This window comes from Lissotriton vulgaris, chromosome 8 (assembly GCF_964263255.1).
Source record: "Lissotriton vulgaris chromosome 8, aLisVul1.2, whole genome shotgun sequence".
In the NCBI taxonomy this organism is placed as follows: Eukaryota; Metazoa; Chordata; class Amphibia; order Caudata; family Salamandridae; genus Lissotriton; species Lissotriton vulgaris.
In genome coordinates this window covers 1,141,463,432-1,141,478,539 of record NC_141696.1, presented here as the reverse complement: position 1 = coordinate 1,141,478,539, position 15,108 = coordinate 1,141,463,432, and the positions used below count along the sequence as shown (strand labels likewise).

At 45.6% G+C, this 15,108-nt stretch overlaps 1 protein-coding gene across 3 annotated transcripts in view; it reads left to right on the top strand.

The window, feature by feature from the left end:
• Nucleotides 1-15,108, top strand: part of LRCH1 (leucine rich repeats and calponin homology domain containing 1) — a 798,407-nt gene that overhangs the window by 756,496 nt on the left and 26,803 nt on the right. The window lies entirely within an intron of this gene.

Sequence of the window (15,108 nt, the reverse complement as noted above, 5' to 3'; positions counted from 1 at the left end):
CCTCCTAAATTTATCTCTTAGACCCATCATGACTAATGTGTGTGGTGGGTAGGTCTCGGCATAGCAAGTACTCTAATTACAATGACATACTGATATGGCCTATACGGGCAAATGTAGTGAGTCTATTTATAGAAGATATTCCAAGCAGTCTGTGTGCCGATTGGAATAAATGTGCCTTCTGCACATGACTGCATCCACAAAAGTAATTTTTCTGTGCAAATTGGCCTATTTGAACACAATCTCTTTTGCACATACATATAGGCCATTCACAGAATTTGCGCTTGAGTACCATGCCTAGAATGGGTAAGAGGCAGAGTCCGGTGCAGCCTTCATTCACAGAAGCGCCACACTCTTCCTTCACCCTGTTCAAGGCTTGATCTGGTACAGAACGCCAACAGAAGATAGCATAGTTAATTAGGTGACCAAAAAGTCCTTTATTCATGTTGTAGTACTGCTACACCTGCGGTCATTCTGGTCTTCGTCCGCCGTTCCTCGTCGCTATGAGAAATGAAACAGTGAGGGTGCACCTACTGCTATGATAGTTAGAGGCGATGGGGCTACAACAAGTTTCCCAGCATTTGCATGCCAAACCCAGTCTCTGCATGTATGGGACTTTCTTGCATGGAGAGTGTGCATGCCTATGTGCTGTGAGCAAAATGCCCATCAAAAATGGCCATGTCCAGGAATGTGGACCAGAATAATTGGCGAGGTTAATTCTTAGAGTACACTGGCGAAGTCCAGCCACACTAATAGACATAGAGGCCACTGTAGTTTGAGACTAAATCTGCTTCTTTTTGAGTATCACTGGTTATTTATCCGGTAATTGGCTTTACAAGATTTTTCTCGTGAGTATGCTTCTCTGTAGCCTCAAACAATAAAATGAACTCTAAGCAACTTTGGTACTGAGCAGGAGCTGATAGCACAATTAGACCCTCATTCTTTTTGTATGGGAGGTTTCAGTAAATCAGGATTATAACTTGTGCTGTAATACTGTAGTTTTCTTCCAAATACATGCCGCCAGGTATAACCAGATAGAATATGTGTGAGGAAAATCCGAGCATATACCTAATTCTTCAGTTCAGAACATGTGTAAACATGCACTAATATAGCCTTAGAGCCTGACTAGCAGGCTCTTCCAGCCATTAAAAACCTGCTCCAGTGTTTGGCGAGGGCCTTTAACAAGAGAGCGGGCCTTTAATGGCCCGTAGAGCCCGCTACGAAGGACTCTAAGGGTATTTGAACATTCCACCCTCAGAGGGCAGAATGTTCTAATTTGTAAATAAAGACCTCACGGACCTCGAGGGGGTTAAAATCCCCTCTGGAGTCAGTGATGCCTTTGTTAAGCATTGGAATGTTGATGCTCCAGGCTTCTACCGGCCATTAGAAGCCTGGAGCACTCCATTGATTTCAATGAAGCTGAATGGGGACAAAACTGAGCTGATGGTCCTCGTAAATAATGCTGTTCCCAGGCCTCTGATCAGCTGGCCTAACTGCCTGGGTAGCCCACCAACTCCGAATGTGACTATCCAGAATCTTTGCTTCTAGCTCAATAAGGATCTAATAATGGAGATCCAAGCCAAATAAATTGGCTGGTACATGTTTTGGATTACTGAGAATGCTCTGCAAAGTTTTAGAGCGTATCCTCGTACAGCTTAGAAAGACAGTAGTCAATTCCCTGGTCACATCACATTTGGACTATGGGAATCCACTCTTCCTAGGGGCACCAAAAATTGTCATCAAAAGACTCCAAGTAATCCAGAATGCAGCAGCAAGACTGCTTTGTAAGGTCCCAATACACAAACCAGTTGGGAAGCATTGAAAAGCTCTTCACTGGCTCCTGATTGAGACCAGAATCAAGTACAAGGCACTCTGTCTTGTACACAGAGCCTTACACAACAAGGGCCCTGGTAAAATCAAAGACCGGTTGACCCCCTTGTACCAAACGGAAGCCTCAGATTCTGCTCTGAACGGCTATTAAAAACCAGCAGAATTAGGAGAGCCAGATGGGGAGGAGGGTTTGAGAGGTACAGAAAGTTACAGACGTTAAGGGGTTGTACATAAATACATCAAGATCAACTAACTGAATTTAGCACTTCTTCAGATCATGTACTTAGGCTTTGATTATGAGTGGCCTGGTGTTTGGGGCGATATTTGTTGCATCAATGAAATGTAACACCTCTGGGTCAGAATTCATCAAGTGTGATAAATAGCAACCGATTATGAGTTTGTCCCTGACAAAGGGAGAGAAGAGGGGCATTCTGGTGTTTATCGTACCAAAATCAACATGTCCTAGTAATTATCATGCATTTTCCACCCAATAAATTTCAGTTGGTTTGGCCTGCTGAAATATGTAAAGGGAAAACTGTGGTAGTGCAGTGATATCAGCCAAACTCAAAATTCTGATATGCATGGTAGCAATAGCTTTAGCACATATCTGAATTATCTAGGGACCACAATCTACAGTTACCTTGAAAACCACTACTTCAACAAGTTAAGTGTAATTTACCACAACTTTGATCCTGCATCTACTCTGGCACTAATCCTAATGCAACTCTTTCCCCTAAATTAATTTAAATGAAATTATATTGTAACATGTTACTTAATCATAATGCTTATACTAACTCTATGTGGGAAAAAGTAGGTTATTAATTAATCGGGGTGAAAGCCCTACTCAAGCAACAACCACAATCCTTGTCGGAGTAGACCACAAAAGTCCCTCAATTAACTTGTGCTCAGCCCTCTGGTAGCTGCGCTCAAAAGCAGTCCTGCTTAACTTAGACAATGTGTAAAGGATATATGCAGCACACAAACAGCAAGAAAGTGAAAACACATCCCAAGAAAAATCTGAAATTAATTTAGAAAAGTAGAGAAAATGTTAGTAAATGAAATTACACCAAAACAAATTAAATCTAATTTGTAGAACTGGAGTTATGAATTTTTAGTGAAATCTAGTGCCTAAAAGATCACTGTGCCAACTGTGGGTATCTGGTCGCACAAGACTGGGGCAAAGTCAAATGTTAAGGCTGACCATGATGGAACGTAGGTCGGGTACAAACGTTGGATTTATCCTGGTTTCTACTTCCCTTCGGACTAGGAACATTTTCAGAAGAGAAGGTAGAGTTCTGCGGGGTCGAGGAGGTAGTCAATGGAGAAATTGTTGGCATCAAGCTCTGTGAAGATATTATTCATCAGACCTGGACAACTTTTTTGAAGTTGAAAACCTCCAGTGGGACAAAGCTGCAAGCCATAGCTGATGAGTACTTAGTCGCTGATAGGTCCAGCTGAACAGGATTTGCTGCTGCAGAGAATAATTTATCAGGAGCTACTGCAATATCAGGCTGACCGGCAATGCACCTCTGGAGAATTAGCTGGTAGATAGGTTTTAGTCTTCTGTTAGTTCTTATGACATTTTTCGATTAAATTGTTTCCAAGTCCTATCTTTTAGGGTTAGTCAGGAGAAGCACCTCTGACACCACTTCCAAAGGTCCAGGGTCTGAGGCGTACTGTTTTGGGGGGTTAGGACTCACTCCACCAGAGGGAAGGTGCCGGGCTCAAAGTCTCTTGAGCTTGTTATTTCTTTGTATCTCACGCAGGCGGCCAGCCAACTAGCCTTTGGAGTCTCTTCTGGTGGTCTCTGTTTCAAGGAGATGGTCCATTTCTCCTTCAAACATCAAAGTAGGCCTTCAGGCAGCACAGCAGTCTTCTGGTGAGCAAGACATGCCTCATGCCGCAGGGCGGTCCTCTGGTAGCAGCAGGGCAGTTCTCTGGAGAGCAAGGCAGGCTTCAAGCAGCAGGGCAGCCCTCAGTGGTACAAGGTGGTCCTTCTGAAGTCTCCTTACACCCAGCCCCCTTTGTCTCACCATCTGGCAAGAATACACAAACCCCCCAAAAAGCGCCATTCACATACATGTGAGCCAGGGCACTGACAGCAGGCAACAAATGGTTAGGGCAGGAAATGCAATCTTTCAAAAAGTGGCATTTTCAGAACAGTGACTTAAAATCAAGCCTTACCATTTAAGAAGATTTTAAAGTACAATTCATTTGAGTCCAAACATGATATCTCTGCCTGCTCCCAATCAAAGTTAGCACTTATTAAATGTATTGGTTAACCCAATTTTATACAATAGGAGAGATAGGCCTTACAGTAGTAAAAAATAAATTTGGGAGTTTTTTACTAACAGATCATGTAAAACTTAAACCCACATGTCCTACTTTTTAAGCACAATGCACCCTGTCATATGGGCATTTGAGGTTTACTTTAGGGATGAACTATATGTATTAAAAAGGAAAGTTTAGGCCTGTGCAAAGGTTTATTTGTCAGGTCCAACTGGCAGTTTTAAAACTGCACTACACGCTACAGTGGCACAAAGGAGGCTTCTTTTAAAGTGCTAATTAAGTGAGTGGCATAATGAGTGCTGTAGATCAAGTAGTAGCCTTTAATTTACAGGCTCTGGGTATATGTAGTGCCATGTACTAGAGACTTACAAGTAAATGAAATATGCCAGTTACATGTATGCCAATTATAGCATCTTTTAGGGAGATAACACAAGTACTTTACCAATGGTTAGCAGTGGTAACGTGCACCAAGTCCCAATGCCAACATAAACTAAATACAGAAAGTGGAGGGGTGAAGGCACAAAATTTGGGGGAAGAACACATAAGTATGTCATGTCTAACACTATGCCTAATATAAATGAAATTAAACCATATTAAATAGTAATGCATTCATTTAAACTTATTTCTACTGCTGAATTTCACTCAAATCATGTATCAACCAAATTCAAAATTAAATTTAATTATTAAATAATTAACCTTAATGTTAATCTAATGCTAATCAGAACTCTGTATAAAAATATATGTAATAGTGCATGCTAGCTCTAACCCTAAATTATTTAAGTTTGTAATACGTGAAATAAGGAATGCCACCATTAACACTACACAAATGTAAATATAATAAAAGATATTACTAACCTAACCCTAGTTATAACCATAACCTTAAATTATTTTCATTATAATTGTATTAAACAATTTGTACCTATCTAACTTTATTGTTAAGAATAACATCAAATGTGATAAAGTAAAATGAATGAAATTAAGTAATCAACCTTAACCTGGAATTCTGGAACTAAGGCTTTGTGGCTGAGCAAGATGGCCACAGGACGTAGCTGAGCTCAGCTCCTGTCCGGTCAAATCCTGCATTATCCTGCCTCAAATGCCCACAGAGACGGGCAATGAGGAACTATATCCTGGGTGTGCCCCTAGCCCATAACAAGGGGGGGGCAAAGAAAATTCTGGTTTTCCCCTGTGGGTGGGGAAGGAGAAAGATTGGTGTCAAAGATCTCAGAACCTTGGGACATGGGGCTGCTTGAGGCCCATGTTCACCACAGCCATCCGAGCAAACTAGAGACTCCAAGCAACTAAGCAGCACTGCTCAGCTGGTGCTTCTGTGAGGCTGGGTGCGCCTGCGGGAAAGCTGTTTTCCCCTCCCACTTCCACTATTTATTGAGAACCTTCTTTGGGCCAACCGAGTGGAGATTGACTGGCCGTGGCCGGTCCCACAAGCGGAGGAGCACTCCTGGGTCCTGTGGCCCATGCATCCCGGATTGGCTGGTTTACAGGACTCAAGCCTGCACTGCAGTGCTCCCTCTCCGGCGAACCACCTACAAGGAGATAGGTCAGAAATGCCCAGGTTTGGGGGTGATAAAGTTTATGGTGAGACGTGGCCAGTCATAACAGCAGGGCTCTCCCATAGCGTCTGGGATCAGGCATTCAACTTGGGAGGGGCCTCTACAGCAGAAGGGACTTCGGCGTGGCACTCCGATTGCGAGGGGCACGGTCGCCATTGTGGAGTGGGAGAGCCCAGGCCGGAGGGCCGGTGTTTCTAATAGGATGTGTGCATCGGTGGGTGAGCACACACTACAGGGAGAGCGATCTTGGTGTTGAAGCGATTTTGTCCGGGACAACACTGTGCATGTGATCAAAAGGGAGTGGGACTACTGCTCTGATCACATGAGCAGAGCGGTTGGTGCTGAGACACGATTGACTTCGGAGCTTGGCTTGAGCTGCGAACTGGGGGGGGATCACATCTATTCTCTGTGTTTGTAATTTGGGTACCCTTCAAGGCAGATGGCATGAGCAGCTGACGCATCTGTGATACATCCCTAGTACCTGTGATGGCGGTCTGACTGGTTGTCATCAGGTACAGTGGCTCAGCGAACATTTGCACATGCGCTGGACAGCGTGAAGTGTGCATCAGTGGGAAGGCTGGTGCTACAGCGGGGGCCCCTCTCAGGAGCTACCAGGAACGTATGAAATGACAGGACGCGTTGGCTGCTCGAGTGCTGCAGGGTGTGCATGAATGGTAGCGACAGAGACCCTTGTGGTGCATGGGATATTGTTCTCTGCTGAGTGCACTTGTCACAAATGTATGAACTGCTTATGGTTGAGATAATAGAGATACCTGTGAACTGATCGCCAGGCGATCCTGGGGCTGCGGTGGTCAACTGGGGATTCTGTGGCTGTGGATCCCTGTTCACCCCACTGAGCTAACGACTGTGGGCTCAGGTGTTCCCTGGAAGGGGCCAGGGGTCATGGGCAAGGCTAAAGCAGCACGCTCCTAGCCACCAATACCATCACACAGTGTACTATGCCAAGACAGCTCTCACAGAGGATAACAAGGGAGGCTGGTGCAGAGGCCTGAAATCCGCCCCCGGAGGGATTAGGGGACCCTCCCGATTCGGACTTGATGGATACTGTCTCTATTGGTATCAACCTGCCCTGGGCTGACCTGAGGAAGGTAGCTGACAAAGTGACAAAAGCTGAAGGTAACATTGAAACATTACAAAGGGGTGTCTTCCAGCTTAAACAACAAATGGCCATGATGATTTCAGCGAACTGGGAATTGGAGCGGAAGGTGGAAGACGCGAAGGGGCGTGCCTACCACAGCTACATACAGGTCCTCAGGTTCCTGGAAGGGGTGGAGAGTGCATTGGTAAAGGGTTTCCTGAAGTACTGAATAGAACACAATTGTGGCTTCTGGCCTCTCAGAGCTCTCCGTGGTGGAGCGGAAACACAGGGCCCTGGCCCTGCCACCATCTCCTGGTGCCCCCCTCAACCCCCCCCCCCCCCCAAGGGTGATAATTGCCAAAATCCTCAGCTACCAAGATAGTGTATCCTCCAAGCGTCATGGGAACAGGAGACACCTATGTTTGAAAAACCTAGGATAGCCATTTACCCAGATTAAACCAAGAGGGTACAGGAACAGTGCAAATCCTTTCTGGCCATAAAACAAAAATTGCGAGCTATGCAACTTATGCTTGTGTTTCCCTCTAAGCTCAAAGTCATCTCCCGGGGATGGGCAGATTTTTTCAAGCACCCCAAAGAGTCATCGAACTGGCTGGAGGTTTGGGGCAATCCCGCGGGACATAGGAGAAGACTTGGGGCTTGAGTCGGGACCTGGCCGAAGCACTGCTGAAGGGCAACTGCAAGAGACAGAGGGGGGGGGGGGTATGGAACACCACCCCTCCGATAGGGTAACAATAGTGGAGGATGTGTCAATGCAGCTCCTGGCAGTGGGAGAAACGCAGGTGCTGTAGAGGAGGAGGCTCCTACCGTGCTGTGTGGCACTGTAGCTTGGGGTCCAAGACCATTAATTGACACTGTGCCCGAGACATTGCTGACTGATCCTGGGAATCCGTGAATACTTGATTGCCACATCATGCCCATCAGGTATTCAGGATTTTGAGAATCAGTTGATACATACTGCTATTAGCAATATTATGATGTATGGGTAACTGAGACTGATTGACTCTTCGTGTGCTCACTTTATCTACTGTCTATCGCTGATCCGCTCCAACATTTCATGCTCCACTGCTCACTCTGATTCACCCCTACTCTCTCTTTTCCCACCCTCATTGGTTAGTATAGGGACAGCTCTGGGTGGGATGGGTCTGAGTGTCAGGAACCTTTCCCAGTTGACAGGATTTGGGTGGAAGTGTAGGTCGTGGCACTTTACTGGGGTGGATTTATATAGGCTTACGTTGCTCCTATATGGATACATGGGTGGGGATGTTGTTGGTTGTGGTTTCACGGTTTATATTTTGTTGTAGGTGTGCTGGGAGAACACGGAATGTTGTGCATGGGGTGTGATTTGTTCTCCTTTATGGTATTGCATGGGGTATAATTACAGATTTCTGATGTAGAATGTATGGGATTTGGGTACTTATGCAAAACATTACAGGGTGTTATCCTTTCTAAAATGCCACATGTTCCAAATAGCTTGTCTCCAAGAAACACATCTCAGTGATACAGAGGCCAGTAAATTTACTAAGTGTAATGACAGGTTGCCCACACTTCTTTCTCCACACATGCCAGAGGGATATTGATTTGGGTGGCACCTGGGGTCCCCTTCTCTCTGACGTACTAAGAGGCAGATGTTGAGGGCTACTATGTGCATATCCAGGGACCACTGGATTGGCTGTACTTAACACTTATGTGCCTAACACGGATGATTGTGAATTATTCTACAGGGTGCAAGACCTGGTTAGTCCTTATGTGAACTTCCTGCTACTTTGGATGGGGGGACTTTACTTGTGTGCTGACTAGGGAATTGAACAGACTGCCACCTGGGATGGGTGTTAAAACTCGAATGACTGTTGTGCTGAGTGCCGTGATGCAAAATATGGGCCTGGTAGACCTATGGAGAGCACACTACCCACAGGCTCGGGTGTGCAGTTGGACCGGGCACTCCTAGCTAGAATTCCGTTGTATGAGGGTGTGACTGTGTCCTAGTTGGCTAGGTTCCTGAGGGATCATACACCTCTTAGCTGTGACCTGAGGTGGGTAGATGCACGGAGACGGCGCTCACACTGGAGGTTTCCAGAAGATATCCTTACTGACGTGGAGGGCAAAGAGACACTAGCACTAAAATTGTTAGAGTTCATGGAACATAATTGGGGAAGTACAGCCAACAGAGCTACTGAATGGGAGGTCAAGAAGGCAGTTATACGAGAACAATGTATGGGTTTAACTTGTGGGGAAGAAGACAATTGGAGAGGGAGCTCGGTGATAGAGAGGCAGATCTGGCGGGATGCAGGCTGGTTATGTGATGTCATCAGAAGCTTGATGAATACAGGTCTCAGCAAGGCCTGCGAGTGCGAAAGGGTTTGCCCTTCTTTACACTAAGTCCTCAGACTACATAAGAAATTGGCACGGAAACTGGAAATACAAAAACAAAGTTTAATAAACCTTTAAAGGTGGTACTACAGCCCACACAACACTCTACAGCAGCGGTCTTCAATCTGTGGGGTGCAACCCCCAGGGGGGTCGTGGAGTCCTGGGAAGGGGGTCGCAGATTCAGCATGAGTGCAGTTCCTGGCATTGGGCTGATCGAGGGTGCTCAGGCGGAGGCCTAATTAACACCGAAGTGTGAAAAACATCAACGCCTCATTAACAAGTAAAAGGACTTTTAAAGACCTGTCATGTACTTGGGTGTGACTGTGTGTGTGTCCCTGAAGCTGTTACAGCCGGGCTCACATACACGAGCTGGGGGGAGCTGGCGGGGGGGGGGCTGGGGGAGTGGCTGTAGTGTAGCCCTTTGAGTTAAATGGATGTTGCGCACCTGGAGCTGTGGGACCGTGACACGTCACCTGCCCCCAGCAGGGAGGCACAGAGATGTCCTCCCATGAGCAGGAAAAAAGAAGGAAGACGACGCAGAAAGATACTGATCCCCCCATGAGAGAGGCACAGAAAAGGTGGGTGGATGAATGATGGGTGGATGGATGGATGTAAGGCTGAAAGATGGATGGATGTGTGAAAAGGTGGGTGGATGAATGATGAGTGGATGGATGGATGAAAGGCTGAAGGATGGATGGATGTGTGAAAAGGTGGGTGGATGAATGATGGATGTATGGATGAAAGGATGAAAGGGTGGATGGATGAAGGATAGATTGGTGAAGGATAGATGTATGGATGGAAGAATGAAAGGGTGGACGGATGAAGGATGGATGGATGAAAGGGTGGATGGATGAATGATGGATGGATGGATGTGTAAAAAGATGGGTGGATGAATGAAGGGTGAACAGATGGATGAAAGAGTGGATTGACGGATGTATGGATGGAAGGATGAAAGGGTGGATGGATGACGGATAGATTGGTGAAGGATAGATGTATGGATGGAAGAATGAAAGGGTGGACGGATGAAAGGATGGATGGATGAAAGGGTGGATGGATGAATGATGGATGGATGGATGTGTAAAAAGATGGGTGGATGAATGATGGGTGAATGGATGGATGAAAGGGTGGATGGATGAAGGATGGATGTATGGATGGATGGGAGGATGAAAGGGTGGATGGATGAAGAATGGGTGTATGTATGGATGGGAGGATGAAAGGGTGGATGGATGTATGGATGGATAAAAGGTTGCATGGATGAATGATGCATGGATGGATGTGTGAAAAGGTGGGGGGGATGAATGATGGGTGGAAGGATGAAAGGGTGGGTGGATGGATGTATGGATGGAAGGGTGGATGGATGAAGGATGGATGTATGGATGGGAGGATGAAAGGGTGGATGGATGAAGGATGTATGGATGGATGTGTGAAAAGGTGGGGGATGAATGATGGGTAGATGGATGGATGAAAGGGTGGATGGATGGATGAAAGGATGGAAGAAGGATGGATTTATGGATGGGAGGATGAAAGGGTGGATGGATGAAGGATGGATGTGAAGATGAAAGGATGGATGTATGAATGGATAAAAGGTTGCATGGATGAATGATGGATGGATATGTGAAAAGGTGGGTGGATGAATGATGGGTGGGTGGAAGGAAGGGTGGATGGGTAAAGGATGTCTGGATGGATGTGTGAAAAGGTGGGTGGATGAATGATGAGTGGATGAATGATGGATGGATGGATGTGTAAAAAGATGGGTGGATGAATGATGGGTGAATGGATGGATGAAAGGGTGGATGGATGAAGGATGGATGTATGGATGGGAGGATGAAAGGGTGGATGGATGTATGTTTGGATGGGAGGATGAAAGGGTGGATGGATGTATGGATGGATAAAAGGTTGCATGGATGAATGATGCATGGATGGATGTGTGAAAAGGTGGGGGGATGAATGATGGGTGGATGGATGAAAGGGTGGATGGATGAAGGATGGATGTATGGATGGGAGGATGAAAGGGTGGATGGATGAAGGATGGATGTGAAGATGAAAGGGTGGATGGGTGTATGAATGGATAAACGGTTGCATGGATGAATGATGGATGGATATGTGAAAAGGTGGGTGGATGAATGATGGGTGGATGGAAGGAAGGGTGGATGGGTAAAGGATGGATGTATGGATGGAAGGATGAAAGGGTGGATGGATGAAGGATGTCTGGATGGATGTGTGAAAAGGTGGGGGGATGAATGATGGGTAGATGGATGGATGAAAGGGTGGATGGATGGATGAAAGGGTGGATGGATGGATGTGTGAAAGTGTGGGTGGATGAATAATGGAAGGATGTGATGAGGTCTAACAGGCGCATTTATAGTGGTCAAAAGTTGATGATGAGGAGTACCAGTTTCTAGAAACTTTTGTCGGAAGGGGGTCCTTACGCCTAAAAAGGTTTTACAAGGGGGTCTCAGCATCAAAAAGTTTGAAGACCTCTGCTCTACAGTATTGTACAAGGTGGCACAAAACACGAACATGCGGTCCCCTTTTATACACAAAGAAGGGGCTCATGAGTGGGCGGTTACAGCTCAAAAGTATGATTTATAACCATAGAAGGACATTTCTCAAGCATGATCGATACATGGGTGGAGTTAACGGTTCATGAAACCCCTCGAATGCACATTCTGATCCCCCTCTAAGCAGAAACAGATGTTACATGTACTGGGCATGCGCTAGATAAGCTGGAACTATTTATAGCTTGTTGCTGGGCAAACTCCAAGGGTGACGGTCAGTGAGGTAGGACTTGCCTTGTGGCGAGCACATGGCTAAATGTAGCCTACAAGATGGAAAGCGGAAAACAAAATGGAGTCCGGCCGTACTTCCAAGTATGAGCAGGAAAACTATACTAAAGACACAATAGCATGTCTTCAGTGAATGCTTAACATTATCGCTGTTTTATTTACAACAGGCTCAGAGGAAAAGGCAGCAATGTAGCACTACACAGCGGAACTCTGGGACAAGCTGTATAAGTATTCATTGAATCAATACAGACAACGCCTCTATGGTGACAAATAGAAGGGAGATGGGGGTTGCACCAGTCGTCCCCTTGTTGGCCCAGGATGGTGCGCTGCAGGTCACACAAGAGCAAAAAGAACAATTGATGGACCGAATGCAGAACAATGTCATACATTCACCCCAGTACAGAGATCTGGGCCTAAATTCATCGTTTTTTTGCTCACCATGCCATTCCAATTTGGACCTAGCCATATGCAAATCAGTCTTGACCCTGTGCCCAATGTTAAATGACAATGCCGTTTATTTATGTGTTGGTTTTTAAAACATAAATAAAAGGCATTGTCACTTACAAATGCGCGACCTATTGCATTGCAAATGCTTATTTCTATTGACTTGATAGGAATTGTATATAATGGAATGTGGACTATTGGCCCCATTACTGCTGGTCTCTGACCAATTTCACTACAGATATTGCTCAACTGATGTATTGTATTCACTATGCATGCATTGATTTGTTGTTTAATTTCTAACTTTTCAAAAAGTATTTTCCAATATATGTGTCAATTGAAATATATACATCTGTTATGTTAGAGACAATAGAATCTATTGAACGGATAAAATTCTAGTGACTGGGGACAGTTGGCTGTTCCTGCAAGAGAACAATGAGAGCACGTGGTTGCGGGGTTGTGTTGTGTGATGATTACTTGGAAGAAACACATACAGCCATTTTGTGCTTCTCAGTAAGGCCCAGACAGGCGGGCTGCACCAAGACACCGGTGCGTGGTCTGAGGAATGTGACCGAGAACAATTCAGGGACTCTGTACTCGGAAGTGTATGGCGGACCAGCTAAATGCTGTGTGCATAATGTGCTCTAACCTTCCTCTGGGCACGGTCACATCCCATTAATAGCTTTACTCTAAGGCAAAGCAAGGCGTGCATGTTTTGTTTGGCAAGTCTTCGGCAGTGGGGCGCCTCTTAAGTTAAAGGCTTAACACAATAAATGCCTGGCGGCCAATTAGTGGAAACCAGGAAACGAGACCGCGTGACAAGTCGTGCTGAGCCAGTGACTCACGTGACATCATCAAAGGAAAATAACACATTTTGGTCATGTGTAAATCCATGATGAGCTAGACACTGAAAGAACGTCTGTCTTTATAAATGTAGAAAACGACAATAGTGGGATAGCAGACACGAAGGAACAGTGAGTGCTAGTAGATGCCACTTTTGTCTGAATTTAGAAAGAGGATGTAAAATGGAAGAAGGAATAAGTATCACAACGCACGGTGTGGCACTGTTTAAAGCACAACATTGCATTTGTGGTGAGCCACGCATAAAGATAGCTGCCTGCCATTCACACAAGCTGTAGCCCGGTGACTGACGAGGAGAGGGAGGGGGAGAAGGGAGGGGGTAGTGAGATCAGAGGGTAGAGGAGCATGGAAATTAAAGTGATTTGCACTCTGTAAGGGTGCCCACGAGCGATGCGCTTAATGAGCCATGATGGAAAGCCAGATAGCGTCTTTGTGCGTAACTGCAAGCTTTAGGCACTAAGCAAAAGCGTGTGGTCGGATTTTTAAAGCCCACTTACTAAATGTCCCGCCAGATCAGCGCATGCGCTGGCTCGGGCGAGACCTAAAAATGTCCTACAAATTCCTACAATTGGCGTTGGCTAGAAGGCGGGTAGCTATTACTTGGCTGGGACAAAGCGTGGCCCTGTTGACTCATTGGTTGAGGGGTGTCACTGAGTGGTCTCTATCTGAGGAAATTCATATGAAGACCAGTAGGACCGGTCAGAAGTTACAGGAAGACATAGAAGTGCAAGTGGGACTGTGCGATTGTTTCCTAGCTCCTGCGAGTGTATGTAGTGACGATGAAGGGGACACAGTTGGTTGACAAAGTATTGGATTGTACCTGACTGTTGCAAGATGCCATCTTTTTGTGAATTGTCTACCCCTGTTATTCTAATGTGAAGTAATGCGATACAACAACTCTCGATAATTCTTCCCTATGTTGGGAATTGTCCTATGTGATGTGTTCTGATATGCCTGTTTGACTACCATGTACACCTCTATCCGCTGACTGCCTTATACACTTAGGTTTGAGTGTGTTTTTCAATTTAAAAAAAGTTACCTTTTGTAATGTTAACCCTTGAACATATTTTATTGTATGTCATGACATCCTCAGAAGTTGCAGTTCTGTTGTAGTGCACCCAGCTGTAGTGTATCGGTTGTAGTAGGGGTGCCCTCATAAACACTCTAAAGAGGAAAACAAAGCCTAAAAAGTGTGTGAATAGAAACGTCTAAACTGGAAGTGAGCATGTTTGATATAATAAGGCAAGAAAAAGCCCATCTAATGGGGGACAGGCAAATGAAGAATACAGATGAGAACTGCTGAGCGGAAAAGGTATGGTCTGAACACGGGAAGCAATATTAACACGGAGGAAGGCTGTGTCTGAGTCGGAGGGATATTGGGGATAACTATCAAAATAAATATTTTCCATTGTGGACGAGCTCGTCAAACCTGATCGGATCACCACTAAACCAGCCCCCTCCCAACAGCTCTGCGACTCCCTCAACACCTACTTTTTTGATAAAATAGCCACAATCAAAGCCAGTATTCCAAGACCACACAATCCCCCACCCGCCCAGATATATCACAATCCGTCTTCATTTGATTACACAGACCTCTTTTTTTCTCTCCTCAATAAAGTCCGCTCTGGTTCCCCTACAGACAGTTGCCCCCTCCACATCGCTCGTGAAATTTACCGTCAGCTCCGTGAATTCCCATTGTCTCTTCTTAACAATTCCCTGTCCTCAGGCATTGTCCCTAACTGCTTCAAAATGGCAGAAGTAGGACCCATCTTGAAAAAACCAGGCGCAGACCCCTCAGAACCCAGCAATTTTCGACCCATCTCACTCCTACCTTTTTTGGGAAAAA